The sequence below is a fragment of the Castor canadensis genome, chromosome 12 (assembly GCF_047511655.1).
Source record: "Castor canadensis chromosome 12, mCasCan1.hap1v2, whole genome shotgun sequence".
In the NCBI taxonomy this organism is placed as follows: Eukaryota; Metazoa; Chordata; class Mammalia; order Rodentia; family Castoridae; genus Castor; species Castor canadensis.
The window spans coordinates 127,926,528-127,944,502 of NC_133397.1; positions in this window are offsets into that span (position 1 = coordinate 127,926,528).

Sequence of the window (17,975 nt, forward strand, 5' to 3'; positions counted from 1 at the left end):
CTGAACAGGGTCAATAACTTCTAGCTAGTGTTAAATAATATTTTTTAAAAAAAGATTTGGTTAACAGTGATACCACACAGCCCTTTAGTTCACAACACATGGAAGAGTGTGCCAGGGCTCTTCAGTGAACTAACTGGCTAGGGCTTGGGACCTGGGGCCCTCGTTTGCCTCACAATGGGTCTGCTTGTCACCTCTCACAGTGTGGCATGGGACAGGACCCCAGGTTACACTCTCACACTCTGTCTTCTAGTTGATCTCCACGCATCCTTTAAAGGGACACAAAAGTGAGGTCACTGTGACCTAGAGCACGACTTCCTGCGGATCATTGTGAGACTGTATTAATTTTGCGTAAATCCTGCAGCACTGTGACACGACCTTATCTTGGTAGGACAATCCAACTGTAGGAGTGGTTCCTGTGCTCTTTTTGCTTCCCATGTGTCGCTCACCTTTCACTTGCAGGACCTTCCACCTCCACTGTGACTAGGTTTGCATCCCAGAGGCAATACCGGGGAGGGAGGAGACCGCCATTGTGTGAAATGGTCAGAAAATGAGAGTTCTCCAATGATGAGGGAGAATTCTGGATAACTGAAGTCTAGCTGTCTAAATGTCTATACTTGCCTGAGGCTGACGTGTGCCTCCCTCTCCTCCAAATTCATACATAAAATCCCCAGTACCCCAGAATGTGCCTTTAAAGAGGTGATTGAGTCATTAAGGTGGGCCCTAATTCAATACAACTGGTGTCCTTGTAAGATTTTGGGGTCCAGCAGAAGGAAGTGAGGGGTCCTTTCTGGTTTTCATAAATCATCTTGCACTTTTGTAGACTGGCACGACTTGCAATGTGTGAGAGTTATCTTTCTCTCTGTTGACTGCTGGTTAGCCAGGAACGGTTTACTTAATCTACTCAGTGATATTTCTCTTAATAGGAAAAGTCTTACAGTTTTCTGGCTGGACTCATCTGGACTTATTTCTAACAAGTCTTCAGGTAATGATGGCTGGAGAGGGAGCAATGTCACTGCTGACTTTTGCTCATGAAGACGTGTTTATTGACAGTGTAGAGCCGATAAACCTTCACTTCCATTCAGAATAAAAAAGGAAGTCCTCCAAAAGTCCAGGACAGGGGCCTCAAAGAAAGGAACCTGTCGACACCCTCAGTCATGTACTTGGACCTCCAGCTTCCCAAGCTGAGAGGAAATACATTTCTGCTGTTTAAACCACCTAGTCTGTGGTGTTTTGTTATGGCAGCCCTGGGTGATATTTTGACATTTTAGATGAAAATGATTTATTCAACAAAAATGTATTCATGGTGTCCTATGTCCCACACGTGGGCTTTTCTCTACTGCACAGAACATGGTGATAGAAGCTGTGGTGTGCAGCTGGGAGACGCCCTGCGGGGTGGGAGAGGGGAGAGGGCTGTTGGATCAGTCTACACAGGGCAAGGCTTTGTGAAGAGCAGGTACAGGGGTGTCCAGCCCCTCAGTCACGACTCGAGTGTAGATGTGTTCATGAAATTTCTGCTTAGACGCTCAAGCTCCAGCTATTGACTGACGGCAGTGGTGCAGTCTGTGAGCAGAAGACTTCAAATTCTCTGTTTCCCCGTGGAAGAATCCATGGCAGGACACGTGGGTGTAATGGGATTTATTAAAAGCTAGAGAGGGGAATTACAAAAGGGGGCATGGTGGGTCAGGTGGAAGCTGTAAGCAGAGAGTCTTTCTCTTTTTCCAAGTGCCTTTAAAACTTACACCCACCTAGGGGAAGGGAAGAACGTGGGGATTCCCCACAGTAACTGATGAGTGGGGAGGGCCTGGGTGGTCCCAGAGTCAGGTGAATGTGGTTTGAGTTGTCTCTGAGCTCGGGTGTGGGTAACCTGCACACATTTGCAATTGGAAAGAAGGCTCAGAGAAAGAGAGGAGTGCTCAATCTGAAATGCAATATTAAGTCATATTTGCTCTAAGAGTCCCGATTCCCTAATTCTTGCCTGCCTCAAAAGGTAAGCTGCCTGCTGACTTAATTTTCTTCTTCCTAAGATGTTTTCCTCAAAGGCTACTTAAGGTGCTCCAAACTTGAATTTCTATCTATCTATCATCTACCTATCTGTCTGTCTGTCTGTCTATCATCTATCACCACCACCGTATATGAGTGACTATTTGTGTATGTGAGCGTGCATTACCCTCTGTGAACTTGGTCTCTCACTTGGGGTCAGCTTACTTTCTAGGATGCGCGTTAGCTGTCGGGAGACAAGGCTGGTAGAGTAAAGCACACTCAGTGCTGGATTTCAGCTTAGGATGGGGCCACAGCAGCTCTGGGACCGAAGCATTTCCAGATGTGAGTTAATACTGCAGGAGCGCATGTCAGGATGCTTAGTCCCCAGGCCTAAACTCCTCATTTCAGAGGTCATTTCCTGCCATTTGCCCCAACGTGCTAAATACAAAAGCTGAGCACTGGTGAAGGACAGAGAAAGGTCGCTTACTGTGTGGAAAGGGAGCAGTTGAGCCCATCTTCAGCCATCTGCCCTGAACACACATTTGCCTTAGGTTAAACAGGAGGAGGAATTGGGGGCAGGGCTGAGAGGTTTGCAGTGGCTAAACAGTCCCAGTCCCAGTCTTAGGTGGTCTGGCAGTCACAAGGGATCACTGTCTCAGATTGGTCAGGTGGGGCCTTGTTATAATGAGAGTCATTGCTGCCTGGCAGGTGGTCTGGTCCTTCCTGGATTCTAAGATGGTAGTAAAGTGACTACAGGAGAGACTGGCTCAGGGCAGGGGACACAGATACATCATGAAGGCTGGGATGCCTGGCTCGTGTCCTGTCTTCAGTTACTTTCTGGGCTCAAGTAAGAAGCCAGTGCTCCCCAGCAAAAGCAGCTCTTAAGTTCCAGCGACAGAGCACAGCTGCCGCCACAGAGGGTCCTGCACAGAGCATGGTGGTCTGGTCTCAGGTGTGCTGTCATAGTTGCCAGGGACTTTGTCTTGAGCAATGGAAGAATGAAAGTCACGGACAACAGGTGAACAAAAGAGCAGTTTTATTTAAGTAGAGGAGAGGAAAGAGTAGAAAAGCTCCCGTGTACGTTCAAGGGGTCTCAGAGCCCTCAAGGCTCTTTGTCTAGAGGTTTTTATAGGAATTTTATTTTCTGGTTGAAGGGGAGCTGATTGTGTCTCTGTGTTACAGTCAATTTAGGGGGTGTACATCTGTGCCAGTCCATGGGCATCACTGGGGCACTGTGCATGCCCCCCTTTCCCTTACCAACAGCCCTGAGGTCCAGTGCATCGGCTGGGCATCCTATCAGGGCATGGCTCATGTACCATGTATAAGTCTCGGCAGTTTCAACACCTGGGTGAGTGGTTTCAAGACTCCCTGGATTCTGTACGCCTATTTATCTCATCTCTGTGTCCCTGGTAACTTTCCATCTAGTCCCTATCCCTGCTCTGCCTGACCAAATTTCCTGTGGTTGACATGTTTACTTTTAAAGCATAATATTTCAGAGACAAATAGCATTAAAATGAAATAGTTTTAAGTAGTAGATATGTGTGCCTTACTTTTTTTTTATCCTGGTATTGGGGTTTGTACTCAGGGCCTTCACCTTGAGCCATTCCACCAGCCCTTTTTTGTGTGGGATTTTTTTAAGATTAGGGTCTTGTGAACTATTTGCCCAGGCTGGCTTTGAACTGTGATCCTCCTGATCTCTGCCCGACTAGCCAGGATGATAGGCGTGAGCCACCGGCTCCAGCTTGCCTCACCTTACTTAAGGACAGAAGGTCATTGTTAGGAGCGTACATTACTGCACCTGCACCGGGTTGGCACAGTTGAGGACAGTCGGGAGCCCTTTGGTGCTGGGCAGGCCGTTTGCCCAGGGCAGTGCAGACACCCAGCGTCCTCTGCCTTGAGCTCACCCCGGGGTCCTCTTGTTCTTGCATCTTTGTCTCTTGCGACTCCCAACACATTTCTGCTGTCGAACGTTTATTCCTCATGCCTTCTATTCTTTTCCATTTCCTTCCATCTTTCATACTGAATTTTATCCTTTGAGATTCTTTATTTTTAGAACCATTTCTAAGCAGTGACAATCTCTTCCCTTTTGTTATTAAGAACATTAAATAAATGTCTCCTCCCCCATCCTTTCTTTATCTTTTGATGATTTACTGTTTATTTCAAAAAGCATACAGCTGAAGATTTAAAAATCGTATGAATATTGAAACCGCTACTAAAAAGAAACAGCACAAAACCAAAAACATCTTTCACTCTGCAATGCATACAACAACTAGAATTATGTCTCACTCATATCTGGGCTCCCCATTCCATGGGTTTATAATGTATTTTATTTCTTAATTGATTTTTTGGTGGTGCTGGAGTTTGAACTCAGGGCCTGGCACTTGGCTAGGCAGGCAGGCAGGCGCTCTACCGCTTGAGCCATGGTACCACATGGGCCACTGTAACATTTCATTACAGCTTTCACCTGCATGTCTTTAGCTGTTCTTGGGTTTTCTAACCGACTCTTGGGATGAAGCTTTTCTGGGTGCTTCTGGGTTGGCAGAGGTTCTGGAAGGTGAAGAGCAGCTGAGGCTGGAGTGTAGGTCATGCATGACCTACTGACCAGTAAGAGAGACCAAGTGTTCATCCACTGCTTTAGGGAGGCGGTGAGTGCTTTCAGATGGTCGTGCTGCCTTGCTGTTCTAGCTTGCAAAGATCTTTTGCTACCAAAATGCTAAAGGGACCTCCATAGTCCATGACAGGGATAATCTATCCAGCAGGGCCACGTGCCTTGTGGTGACCAGCAAACTCCCACTTCCCTGGGCAAAGTAGAGCAACAGGGGAGACTGACTCCCTCCCCAATATCTTACTCAGAACTAGCAGCACACACACCTGGCTAGGTGGGAAGACAGAGGCATCAAGGGGTCTGAGGGGAGGGTCCCTCCTCAAATATTGACCCTAGCTGGGCACCTGACTCACCTCACCCAGTCCCAACCTTGCTCTGGGGACTTTGAAATGTCCTTCCTCCAGACACTCAGAATTCAACCCAGAAGATGGAGCCAGATAGCTTTAAACAGAGTACAGCACCTCAGTTCTAAGTGGGTAGTAGCCAGATTGTAAAATGACTTACAGAACTGGCATGGTTGTCGTAGGCAAAGCTTTTGCTGGCTGTTTAGTTAAAGGAGAATTGATCCAGGATTTCTCACCTATCCTACACAAAATCCTATTGTGCCTGGATGTTCATTCTCCAAGGAATCGGGAGGACATAATGAGGAGTTAAAGTGGAGGTTAGAGAAGGGGGAGCAGACAGACAGACAGATAGAAAGGAAGGCACAAGTTACCAGGAGTGATGAGAAGGAAGACTGGACACACAAGGCCCCCCGTGCTGGGAAAGGTGAACCTGGGAGCATGGGACGTCTTTCAAAATTGATTCATACCTGATGCAACTTCAGACCTCAGCTGGTGGGATTATTTTGTGGGATAGAAATCTCAGCAAAATAGTCTTAAAATTTATCAGAGTGTATATTTGGGCAAGAACTCAAGTTTGTCTTGTTTTGGTGCAGGGGGTTGAACCTGGGGCGTCGTACATGCTAGGCACACATGCTACGCACACACTGCACACTGAGCTGCACCCCAGCATCACTCATGAAATCTGAAGGGGACCCTGGGGGTCCCTGAGGACTGGGGTTAGTGCAAGCTACGGGAACGACAGGTGCAGATCCCTTGGCCTTGGTGTGCTGCCTGTTACGTGTACAAGAATTCAGTACCTATCATAAAGAGAAAGGGTTTGTAAATAATGAATAAATAAAATGAAGCCTTGTGAAAAAATCTGCGCATAGATATACCAAAGGAGTAATAAACAGGACTTTAAATCATAGATAAGGAGAACGAGGAAGAATAAGAGGAAGAATTTCTATAGGTTCTCATACCATGCCCCAAATACATTCCTGATGAATGGAACTCACAGAGACAGCTTTTAATGCTGAAATTCCAGAAGATGAAGGGCTGGGTTTCCAAGTGACACAAGAATTACCCAGGAAGATGCTTGACTTGAGAACATAAATTTGCACAAAAAAAACCCAGAAAAGTGAGCAAAGGAAAGAACAGACCAATTCACAAAGGAAGATGTGCAAACTTACAGAAAAAAAAGTATTTGGAGAAAACCCAACTCCAGGTCTCTTTTTTTTTTGAGATGAGGTCTCAGGTTGCCCAGGCTGGCCTCAAACTCAAGTTCCTCCTCCTGCCTATGCCTCCCTAGGAGCTGGGATTATAGAAGTGAAACACTGTGCTGGGCTTCAGCCCAACATGAAAATGAAGATGTCCGGGATATATCGCTCACTGACATAAACATCCGATACATGCGTATTTGCAAAATAAAATGGCCTGGCCGTGAGCAGGGTGGAGGAGCTGGATGTTCTCAGGTGTGGGAGAAGTTGTGAGCAGGTGGATCCTCACATCTCGCCCTCTCTCTCTGCCTCAACCCATGGGAATAAACCCAAGTTCCCCCAAATGAATTATAGAAACAGGGTAAGAACCCGTTCTAGAGTTTGAAATCTGCTCTGTCCCCCCCTGGTTTTGTGAAGTTGAACAAGCTACTTACTAACTTTCAAGGACTCAGTTTTCTTATTTATAAAAGGTGTAATCACACCTGCCTCTTTGCTGTAGAAATTAAAGATTTAGGGCTGATATTACTAAGTATTCAATAATACTTGTTAACTTTTCTTATTTTCCTTTTTACCCTAATGTTCCTACTTAAGAGTAGTTTGCTTTTATAAACTGCTTTGGGTCACTTTTGGAATGAGGGGACAGATACGTTAATACACACTGCCACTGATTTCCTAAAAGCTGCGTCACCTTGTCACCTCCAACGGAGACTTGTAATTGGATGATGGAGTCGGTTGTGCACACCGACACCTGTCTGCAGAGGTCGTGAGCTCATGACCTTTGACACAGCAATCTCATTTTGGGGGGATCCTGAAACAGTTTTGCATCCATGAAAAGCCTACAAATTCCACTTATATTAGTTAAAACTCGAAAACAATCGGAATATTCTTTAAAAGAGAAATGCCTGAATGATTCACTCCAGACAAGTTCATCCGGTCATTACAACGTTTTTGAATGTGACATGGTGGTAGGACATGTGCCTCTGATGTAACACCGGGGGACAAAGCATTTTGCTCACTTGTGTTTGTAACACAACTACAGCCACCCTAAGATAACGGTACGAAGAAAAGCACTGGAAGGAAAATTACTCGGGCAGCAATAATGACTGTGAGAGGAAAACAATGGGTGATTTTTAATCTTTTTTCCATGATTTTCTGTAATTTCCCATTTTCGTTAACAGTGTGTCTCCCCGCCCACACACGAGGCCATGTCAGGCCTGTCTGTACTTCACGGGGGAAGAGAAGGGACAGCTCAGCTTGCCCTGCTTTCTCTGGGCAGAATGTCACCATCTGGGCAGCATGTCATCATTTTAGAGGGATGCTATGGTGTATAGGGCGGTGTTGTGACAGGGGTCACTTTGGATCTGCACAGTAGTGCAATTGGCTCTTGCCTTAGACTGATGAGGTGATGGAGAGCAGGAGAGAGAGAGATGGGGGTGCAGACTCTGACCAGCCGCAGAAGTTCCAGAAAGCCCCAAATCAGGGGAATGGAGTTCCAGAACAGAGTCCATTGCTTGATTGGGCAAAACTCCTGCCAGCCCCATCTCCTTAAAGAAGGAAGCAGAACCCAGTTGGAATAGGATGGTATGCGGTTTGTGTTTTAGTGTTGTTTTGAACCTGAGCTCATCAGATTAAGGACATTTTAGAACCCTACATTTGAATTACATACTTTTAACTGTCTTGTCTCTTTCTGATCGAAATATAAAAGGCGAGAATTGACACTCACCAGTAATTGCAGTAACACTGTTTCCACCTGAAAACAGTTAGGAAAGGCACAATTGTGCGTTTGAGAGGTGGTTTCATCGGAACAAATTCCCAGCAGAGAAACAGGTCACCTCAAGGGCTCCTTGAGTCCTGGAAGTAAACCCACCGCAGCCGGAGAGCGTTGCTTTGCCTTCTAGAGGTTTCTAAAGTTTGTGCCTTGACCCACTGTGAGAAATACTCTTTATACATCAATCCTGTACGCAGATCAATGCACACGGATCCTGTGTACACATGCACACAGACCAAGCAAAGTTTACTACTTCCCTGACTAGATTCAATTCATTCTGTTTCTTTCCTCTTCCTTTCTTTTCCTTTTCAAAAAAAAAACTTTTTTAAAGAAAATACCAGATACGGTCTACTATGTTAATTTCCTGATCCACGAACGGTCAGTAAGTCACTGAAAAACTCTGTGAGCACGTACGCACCTCGTTCTTTCAAATACCCATGTGTCTGACCAGCTGAGACAACGGACAGCGATTGCCTCTTCAATTACCAGAGAGGCTGACCCCTTGGATCATCAGAGTTTTGGAAAGATTAAACTGAAGCTCATTAGTTTTTGTGTGTATTAGAATTTTTAAAAAGAATCCTTTAATTTCTTGTCCAAATAGTCTCTAGAGACTGGGTCGGGTGTCAGAATGTGTGGCCCATGCTGAGGACGAGCAAGCTGTGGATGGTTACAGTAAATTAAAGGTTTGTGTGGTGATGTTCATGACAGACTTGCCTGTTGAGAGGGAGGGAGAGAGAGAGAGAGAGAGAGAGAGAGAAGAGGGGGAGGGAGAGGGACTTTGAACTTGCTGTTTATTCTGAAATGTACTTGAAAGGCACTTAAATAAAAAATATGAGCTTTCTAAAATGGTTTTGCTCAGTAGTAAGAGTTGAGCACATCACCTGTACGAGTGACTTTATTCAAGTCCTCTATTTTTGCAAGCCTCCTGTGAGCCTTCCTGTTCCCATCCACGGAAGGAGCAGGAGGGGAGCCACAGGCCCTCAAATTTATGCATGAAAATGACTAACACCGGGATCCACGTGGTCATCTCGTCATCACATGATTTAGAAATGAGACCCCTCAAAAGCCTGATTCTGATGTCTGCGCTGTATGGTTCATTTGTGGTCATTTTTTATTATTATACAAAAAAGCAACAAGAAAATCTGGAAGGTCTTTTAGCTGAGTTCACACAGCCTGAGCCCTTTAAACCCCACATATTTTCAAAAATCCCAGCCATCTGAAGGTTAACTCAGGGTCAAGTGTGACATTAGAGAAGGGTTCTAATTTTGGTTATAGTCTGTTAGCTGCACAGACCAGAGTGTCTACAATCCAGTGCTGATCTTTGTCTTACTCAGTGGTGAATTATAGCGTGGAAACTTACTTTGTGGACGTCTAGACTGTCATGGGTAAAATACGGTGGGTGGACCAGGGTGCTTGGTCTTCGAGTTCCATCAGTCAGAGAGTTCCAGTGCCTAAGGGACAGCACCGCTCTGGTGCTGACCCAGCAGTGGTCTCAGCTCCCTCCTGTGTCTTCCACAGTCTGCCACCCGTCTTTGTGGCACAGTGAGCAATGGCTTTTCAATAAGACAGAGCTATCTACATTACCGACGCTGTTTCCTCGCAGAAACACACCACTTTCTGGCCCAAGGCAGTCTGGGAAAGCCTGGGGACTGTGGGTGACGATGGGCTGTGGTCTGCTGGCCTGAGCAGAGACCCCTGTGATTTCTGTCCTGAAAGCTCAAGGAGGCCATCCTGGGACAGCCCGCTTCCTCCTTCCCTCCCTCTCCTCACTTTGCTTCTCTTTTGTACTTGGGTAGAAGGGACAGTCACAGGAGGCTCTCAGAAGACCAGCCTCTGTGCAGAGCAGGAGGTCTGCAGCATGTGTTATCCCTGGGGCCAGCAGAAGTGACCGGTATAAACGAGTTCCAGAAAGAGTCAACAGACTGACACATGGTGTATGGCCAGGAGTCGCTGGTGTTGGGTAGAATGGGGCCATTGGTGTCCTCCAGGGGCTTCTGTCTTGTCAGCCATTGGTTACACCTGGCCATCCCCTGGTCTCCAAGTTCCTATACTGTGGTTCTCTATGGAGGGTGCTGGGATAGAGAAAGCTTTGACCTTGAGCCAGTTATGTAACCTTTCATGCCTCAGTGGCATCTGTAGAATGGCAATGACATCTGACCTATTAGGTCTGTAAAGCACAGCACAGGGCATAGCCCCGAGCAGACACTTAATAAATGACAAGCCTGCAGAAGGAGCCAGGACCTCACACATCTAGCTGGATGTGCCTGAGACATCAGTCACAGCAGAGTGGCACATGGTCCCCGATAGCTTCTGCAGGGTGCAGTGCTTGTGGCCTGGCACACGGCTCTGGCAGAGACAGAGGAGGACAGTTATGGGTCCAGTTAAGATAGATCAGATGTTCGATTCTTACCTGCCTCTCACCCAGCGCTTCCTATTGAGGAGAGGAGACGACCAGTCACCCAGGGAAAGAACACACCCAAGTCTAGATGTCGCTCAGGCTCAGGTTATTGAAGGATAGACTTTCCTCTTGTCCATGGTCACCAGATGTCAACAATCCAGTCATCAAACCCAGACATCAGGTTTACAGGGTTGGAAAGTGGAAAACAAGAGAACCCTACATCCTGTGGGTCACATCCTGTTCACCATGACAGGAAGTGGGGCAGCCCCGAGACAATTGGGAAAACACGGTTCCAGGAGGGATTGCACACAACATGTGTGCGTGAGCTCCCGTTGCAATTCCTAAAGACACCAGAAATAAGACCCATAAATCCTGCTTGGTGAAATCCTCAAACTTCGTGTCAAGTGAAACTGGCTAAAAGCCAAGTGTTTCTCTTTGGTTCGACTGTGTCAGGCCTAAACTCATGCCCATCTAGGAAACATGTCCTACGGGCCACCCGAGAACCGATGACGTGGGCACGGCGTGCTGCCTCCAGGAAGAGGGACGTAATGTTGGGAATTTCTCAGGACGGTCCCAGGGAGCAAAAGATTGGGACTCTGTCCAGAGTGGGGAGGTTGTCGCTTCTCTTGACGGGAAGGGCTGGGTCAGACCCTGGGTACTAAGAGCACACTCCCCATTCAGGGCATGGCCTGTGTCCTTCCCTTGTCCTGCTGCCCCCTCTGAGAAAAGACTTTCTGGACTCAAGAATGGCAGATGTCCCCCATCCCTTTGCCTCCGCCTGTGTTCTGGGCACGAGGACGGCTGCTCAATGGCTCCCATGCAGCTTTCAGTGGGGAGGGGGTGAAGGAAAAAGTGGCCACCGTCTCTTGGGTTTTAGTGGACAATCAACACCCTCAGGAAGTTATCTGAGGGCCCCCACCCCGAGTCTGGACTTCTGGTAACTCAGAACAAGTGTTCTTCTTAGATAAGTCTAGCTTTCAGGATGCACACACTCAGGTTTTTGCATTGCTGGTCCCAATCATGGTCATCAAGACAAAACATTTAAAAACCAAATGTTTTGCAATTGTTACTCAATAGTTTTCTGACTTTCTTCCTGCGGTTTTTTTTTTGGGGGGTGGGGGAATCTGTGTTAAGGATTCGCGCTGGGGATGGGCCACATTGTCTGGAGAGATTTCTTAGGGTCATCTGTGCACCATGGGACTGGAGAGGACGGAAGCTTCCAGGTAGGTAGGCATGCCAAAGGTGTCACCTGTCATCCAGTGAGTTCAGATTTTCAGATTTGGAAAAAAAATTTCAAAGAAAAAGAGATCTGAGAGCTGGGTGTGGTGGCTCACACCTGTAATCCTAGCTACATGGGAGGAGGAGATCAGGAGGATTGCAGTTGGAGGCCAGCCCAGGCAAAAAAGTTTGAGAGATCCCATCTCAGCCAATAAAAATTTGGGCATGATGGAGCATGCCAGTCCTATTTACAGGTAACCAGGAGGACCCTGGTCCACGTCAGATTGGGCATAAACACAAGACACCTAAAATACCTATCCCCAAAATACCTAAAGTGAAATGGGGGTGGGGGGACATGGTTCAAGTGGCAAGGAGCCTTCCCTAGCAAGCACCAGGCCCTGAGTTCAAATCCCAGTGCTACCAAAAAAAAGATCTAAGGTCTATGAAAGAATAGTAATAATTCTAATACTACATATAATTTTATTCCAAAATACAATATTTTCACTCAACTGATTATTTTCTAACTCTCATGGTATGCAAATTTTTTACAGTCTCAGTATAATCATGAATGTTTTATATTCTCACCTAAATTCATGTATGCACATTTTTAAAGAAAGAACACACCAACAAGGCTGGCTTTTGGTGCTGCTGCATGAGCGGCAGAATAACCGCAGTGAGCTGTGGGTTCCTTTCTGGCTTTGCCTTGGAGGCCTTCAGAGGTTTAGCACTTCAATTAGTACAAAGAGAGGGCCGAAGCAATTCAGGTTATAACACTACATACATGGAAATGTCACAAGGATGCTCCCTGTAGAGCTATCCTGAACAAACAAATGTCTGTTTTCAAAAATGGAGAACAGGAAGAGAAAAAGGTCCTGTCTGGGTGTCGGCACCAGTAGGAGGAGGAGGATACAAGGAAAGGGTGTAGGAGGGTGAATATGGTGGAATATTATGCACTCATGTATGAAAATGGAAAAATGAGACCTGTTGAAACTGTTCCAGGAATGGGGTAAGGGGAGACAGGAGAGAATGATGGACAAGGCAAATTCACCTCTGGCATATTGTAAGAACTTTGGTAAATGTCACAATGCAACTCCCATACAACAATGACATGATGACAAAAATAAATAAAAATTTGGAGCCTGGTGTGGTGGCTCACACCTGTAATCCTAGCTACTTGGGAGGCTGAGATTTGGAGGATGGCAGTTTGAGGCCATCCCAGGCAAATACTTCATGAGATTCCCCATCTCTAAAACAGCCAGACCAAAAAGGACTGGAGGTATGGCTCAGTGGCAGAGCACCTGCTTTGCAAGCACAAAGCCCTAAGTTCAACCCCCATTCCCACCAAAAAAAAAAATGGATGCGTGATTTCAGAATCAAATGCTGGTGTATTTATAAAAGATCCTGATATCTGGGAAGGCACCAAGCAAACAGTGTTGTTTATGTCCTGTCACTTCTTTGTTTCTCTTTTCTTCTGTTTTTCACTATTGCCCCTGGAAGTCCTGGCTAAGCCTGAGGGTGAAGACCCCCTTGCCAGCCTCTGTGGGTCTGTCTGTGACAGGCAGCGAGCAAACCCTGGGCTCCAACCCCACTGATCACTGCTCCCTGAGGCGGGAGAGAGCTCAAGGTCACACTGGCAGGAGGCCACGCAGGACGGAGCTGTGTGTCCTCAAGGACCTTTGCAGTGAGGTCCTTGTGCTGACGGATCAGGCACTTTTGCAACTGCCTTTGGACACAGAGCCCTAGAAAAGGCAGAAGGTCCCAGGTGACTGCTTTTTCGGATGGTGGGGCCTCTCTGTATTTATTGTTGAACTTGAACTTGGCAGTCAAGGATTCATAATTTGGCGAGTATGATTTATATGATAGGAAAGGCATTTCAGCAGCATGAACAGTGAACTTCCGGACATCTGAGTTCCTTTATTTTTTTCCTTTCATGAGCTGTTTGGTTGACTTCACTTGGGGTTGACCGCGTGAGGGACAAAAATAACTTTTTTTACAGTTTTGCATCATCCGTCACCAATATGCTGTGCCTTTTCAGGGAAAGAGCTATTTCTGGAAAGGATGCAAGTACCGAGTGGCTGTGAGTAAGTGGCTTTTGGCAAGGCGGTGCTGACCTCACACGAGCACCTGGAGCCTCCTCTGGAAGCTCAGCACTTGTTCCTAACACAGTGTCCCCACACTGTTCTGTGACCCTCCAAACCGCGCTCAATAGAAACCCTAAACGGTGTAGGATCGGGGCTGTAGGGGCGCCTCTTACTTCCTGTATGGCGACTCGCCTTTCAGATGCACCAAATTGGGCAGGGAGAGACTCTCTCCTGGCCTCACAGGAATAGAAACCTATAAACCAAGAGCAGAAACTGGGCCTCTGAGAGCTCATGGGTCCTCCCGGAGGCAGGGGAGGCCTCCGTCGGTTGAACTTGGGGTCTGTATGGGGTGACCCTGGGAAGAGGTAGTGTGCGATTTTCTTTCCTGGTGCTTAAAATCGTGATTATGTGTTTTTTAAGTTTTGGTATAATTTCTGCCAGATTCAGATGCTTGATCACCTTTTACAAGCATGGCAGCTGAAACAGAGCAGAATGGATTTCCTGCTCTCTGTCTGAAGTATTCAAGTGACTAACCAAAATAGAAAAGGTGACTAAAATACTGAATTTGAGAGCCAGAGTCATGGTTTTCTAAGATGACCTGGGCTATTGTGGGCGTGATCCCTGAGTTAGGCAGATGGTCTCCATCCACGCTGAGATTCTGTCATGCTGTGATGCTGTGCCTGGCCAGGTCTGATGCATGTCCTCCGGGAGACATTTTTTCTGCCACTCAGAATCTCAGCAAGGTTTTGACCGAAACAAAAGCTCAGGGTCCTTACCTGGGAAGAACTGAGTGGCCTCCAAGACAAGTTTTGTTTTTTTTTTTCTTGAAAAAACAGACTCCTTAGGAACCTTAAATTAACTTAATTTTATGTTCACGTGAATGGGAGTGAGACTTTCTTAGGAGTTAGAAGTCCTTTGTTGGGTGGTTTAGTCTTCAGTGCAGCAACCTTTGATGAAAGTAATCTGTAGATTCAGAAGAAAGATGGCCCCAGGGGTTGGAATGGGCTTGGGTCGCATAGTTTTCATCAATGTTCCCAAGTGGTCTTGTGAGGGGGAAAGTGATGGGGTCCTTGTAGGCTACAGTCATGACATAGGGATGGGGTTGAATATCTCCAAGGAAGGCAGTAAAGGTGTATTGCTGGACTCAATAGTTGACAACAAATCACTTCTAGTGGTCTTTGTTAATAGCTGTTGAGGAGAAAAGCATTTGCCAGACCTATGGCTGCATTCCGGGCACCAGGACGTGTATTAACTTGCAGTGAGTGCCATCTTCACGGGCAGAGACAATGGAGTCACCTTCTGGTGGTTTATCATCCCCACTGCTGGTCTCCAAGATCTGTCTTCTGCAAGGCCGTGTGCAGCCTGCACAGGCAGGCTGAATGACGACGCAGTGGTGGTGGGACTCGAGCGTCCACCCCATGCCTGGTGGTGCCATTGTTCTCTGTCATCCCTCTTTGAACACGGTAGTGCTCTTGGCTAACTCTTTTCCTAGGTCCAGGCAGTTCTAAGGGCTCCACCTTGGCCTTCCTTCTCTCGTAGCCCTCCCTCCACCAGCAGAGGGTGAATGTGAGAATTTGCCAGTCGCTGGGTGAGGCCCACTCCAGTTATTCATGCTGGAGTTGGGGAAGTGACCACCTAGTGGGCTGGAGACTCACTGGACCTGCTGTGACTTGATCACCTGATCTCTGGCAGGCCACAGAGATGTTGTGTGTTTCCTGAAGTTAGTGTCAGTTTGCCTCCAGTGCCCCAAAGTCTGATAAGTTTCTTTCCCCCAGTAACTAGCAACCCTGTCAGAAGGCCAGGGATCCCTGTGGGGAAGGCTAGCCAAAAGGTAGGTGGTACCAATTTTTGATAGGACAAGGGAGTACTTCTTTAAGGTGATCAAGCCTCAACTTCATGCAATTGAATATTACTCTGCTTTTATGATTCAAGTTATACCATATTTACTTGGCTTCCAACTTGTGTAGATCAAATAAGTGTTTGGTACATTGGCTGTCACACTTTCAGGATACTACGATCAACTAGTCAATGTCATGGTCTCTGTGATTACTGCTTCCACCCGCCTATCGGTTATGATAACCACACCCACCTTGTCTTTGGCAGTTAAGTGCCACCCCTTAGCCCCTGTAACCTTGGGGTCCAGTTCTCCCCATGGCATCAAAGCGTGGCAGTTTAGTGGCAGCAGTTACCGTAGTAACTCCTGACCCACAGAGAAGAGTGGCCACAGAGACCATCACATTTTTTCTTTTTCAGTTCTGGGATTTGAACTCAGGACCTCACTCTTGCTAGGCAGGCTCTCCACCACTTGAGCCATTCCACTAGCCCACATTTATTCTTCATAGTCGTGGTGAAGCTGTGTCCCCAGAGCTTCCCAAGGCGGGCGAGCAGGTCTGACACAAGTGCACCACCAACCCCCAGTCTGCAAGCCTCGGGTTCCTCCTCCTACAGTGTGGCAGAGACTTCTGACATTGCCACTGCCTTCGGTGGACACCACTTTCTGGCCTGTGTTTCAGCCAAACAACCTGTTAGAACCCTTTTCCTTCTTTTTTCTTTTCCACTCTCTTTTTTTGTGGTATTGGGGTTTGAACTCAGGGCCTTACCCTTGCTAGGAAAGCAGTCTGCCCCTTAGCCACACCCCAGACTCTTTTGTTTCAGTTTGGGTTTTTTGGTTTTTTTTTTTCGCGTAGGGTCTTGCATTAAAACCTTTTCTCACTCCTTAAGCCACGACAATAAATCCAGACCTGGGCTTAGTGGACCCATATCAAGAAGTTGGGCCAGATCCTCCAGTTTCACTTTGTGTAGACCTGTTTTAGGTCCTTTTTTTTTAGCTAACCAAACAAATTGTTAGAATCTTGCCTAACACCTGGAGCTACGTCAAATCCAGATGTCTGCTGGGTGGGCCAGAGGAACCAATTGTTCTGTGCGTGCATCAATCACGGGCCTTCCAGCACTGATCCACCCTAGTGCCCACCCCAAACATGTCTCCAGGCCTGTCGGTGTCAGTGGAAAAGCCATGCACTGCTTTTGGAGGGTCGCACAACTCCACTCGGGTCACACATTGCACTTCATCTTTTGGAGCTGGCTGGAACTTGAGTCTTAGAAGTTTAGAGGCGAAAAGAGACAGCAGGCGTGGGTCCCAGGGAGATTTGAAGCGCCTTGCTAGGCAGCTTCCAAGGGGGAGGCCATCAGACTTTCCTCAGGCAGTACAGGCTCTCTCTCCCCTTAGACGGGGTGAGGGGCTGCTTCTAGAAACTGGCAAACACCACTCCTCGTTTGTCCTCATTTTGCTGGACTAGGAAGAAATTCCAGCCCAGTCATTTTGAAGACTCCATCTTGTCCCAGAGTTTTAAGTGCTGGGCCTTAGTCATCTCCCAAACTCCTGGCTTGTCTCTTGTACCACCTAGCTACCTGCTAGGATGGATGTTAATTCTCCCCTCCAGGGACCTTTGGCGGTCTGTTCTGTCTGAAGTCTTCCAAAGTCTTGGCATGTCCTTTCCAGTCTCCAGAAGTCTGCTTCCGACCCCCCTGCTCCTTAAACACACACCTCTGCTTGGCCTCTGCTTTCTGTTGTTCTGGGACTAACAGCTGCTCCTTGCCTTGCCCAAATCCCCTTGTGCAAAACGACAAAGCTTGGTTTTTAAAAATTTCAGCCAATTACCCTGTTGTGGTGGGTTCCGAAGCTGCTGAAGAGAGGGGGAGAGCCTTCCTCACAGCTCCACAGAGCTTGCCTTTTCTGGCTATAAAAGGCTCTAGCATTTCCCCAGAAGTGGACAATCCCGTCCCTGCCAGCCATGAGGGCGAAGCCTTGCGTTTGGGGAGTTGTTACAGTCTGTGCAGCTTCAGTTCTGGTGATGACTGTTGTGTGTGAACTGTGGGGACGGCCAGCATCCAAAGTAAACAGCAATTGTCGTGGTGAGGGCTGAGTGGGCGGCCTTGCTGGCTGTGGTTCAGCTGCCAAGCTGCCAGCAGACTGTGGGTTCCCTGAGGCTCCTTGGAAGGCGGGCCCAGGTTTCAGAGCGGGTCCCTCTCTGTCCCTCAGCAGGACCTCAGCAGCTCAGCTCTTCCCACTGGGGTCTGGCCTGGGGGCCCTGAGGGGTGCATTGCAACTCCCTCTCCCCGACAGCAGGGAGACAGCAGCAGGGCTGCCAGGGGCCTGCACTCCCTTTAGGAACCTCCTCTGGGCATAAGGCCACTCTCTACCACGCGCTAGGAAAGAGGGGACTGGGCGGTGTGGCCGCAGCTGGCTGGACTTGCCCTGCTTATCACTCCTCCATACCCGTGCTGCCACGTTTCCTTTGTCCGAAACTCACCACCTTCTTTCCCATCTCCTGTGAAATCGCTGCCTCTCCAAGGCTCATGAGATCTTCTGGGACGACACCCATCTC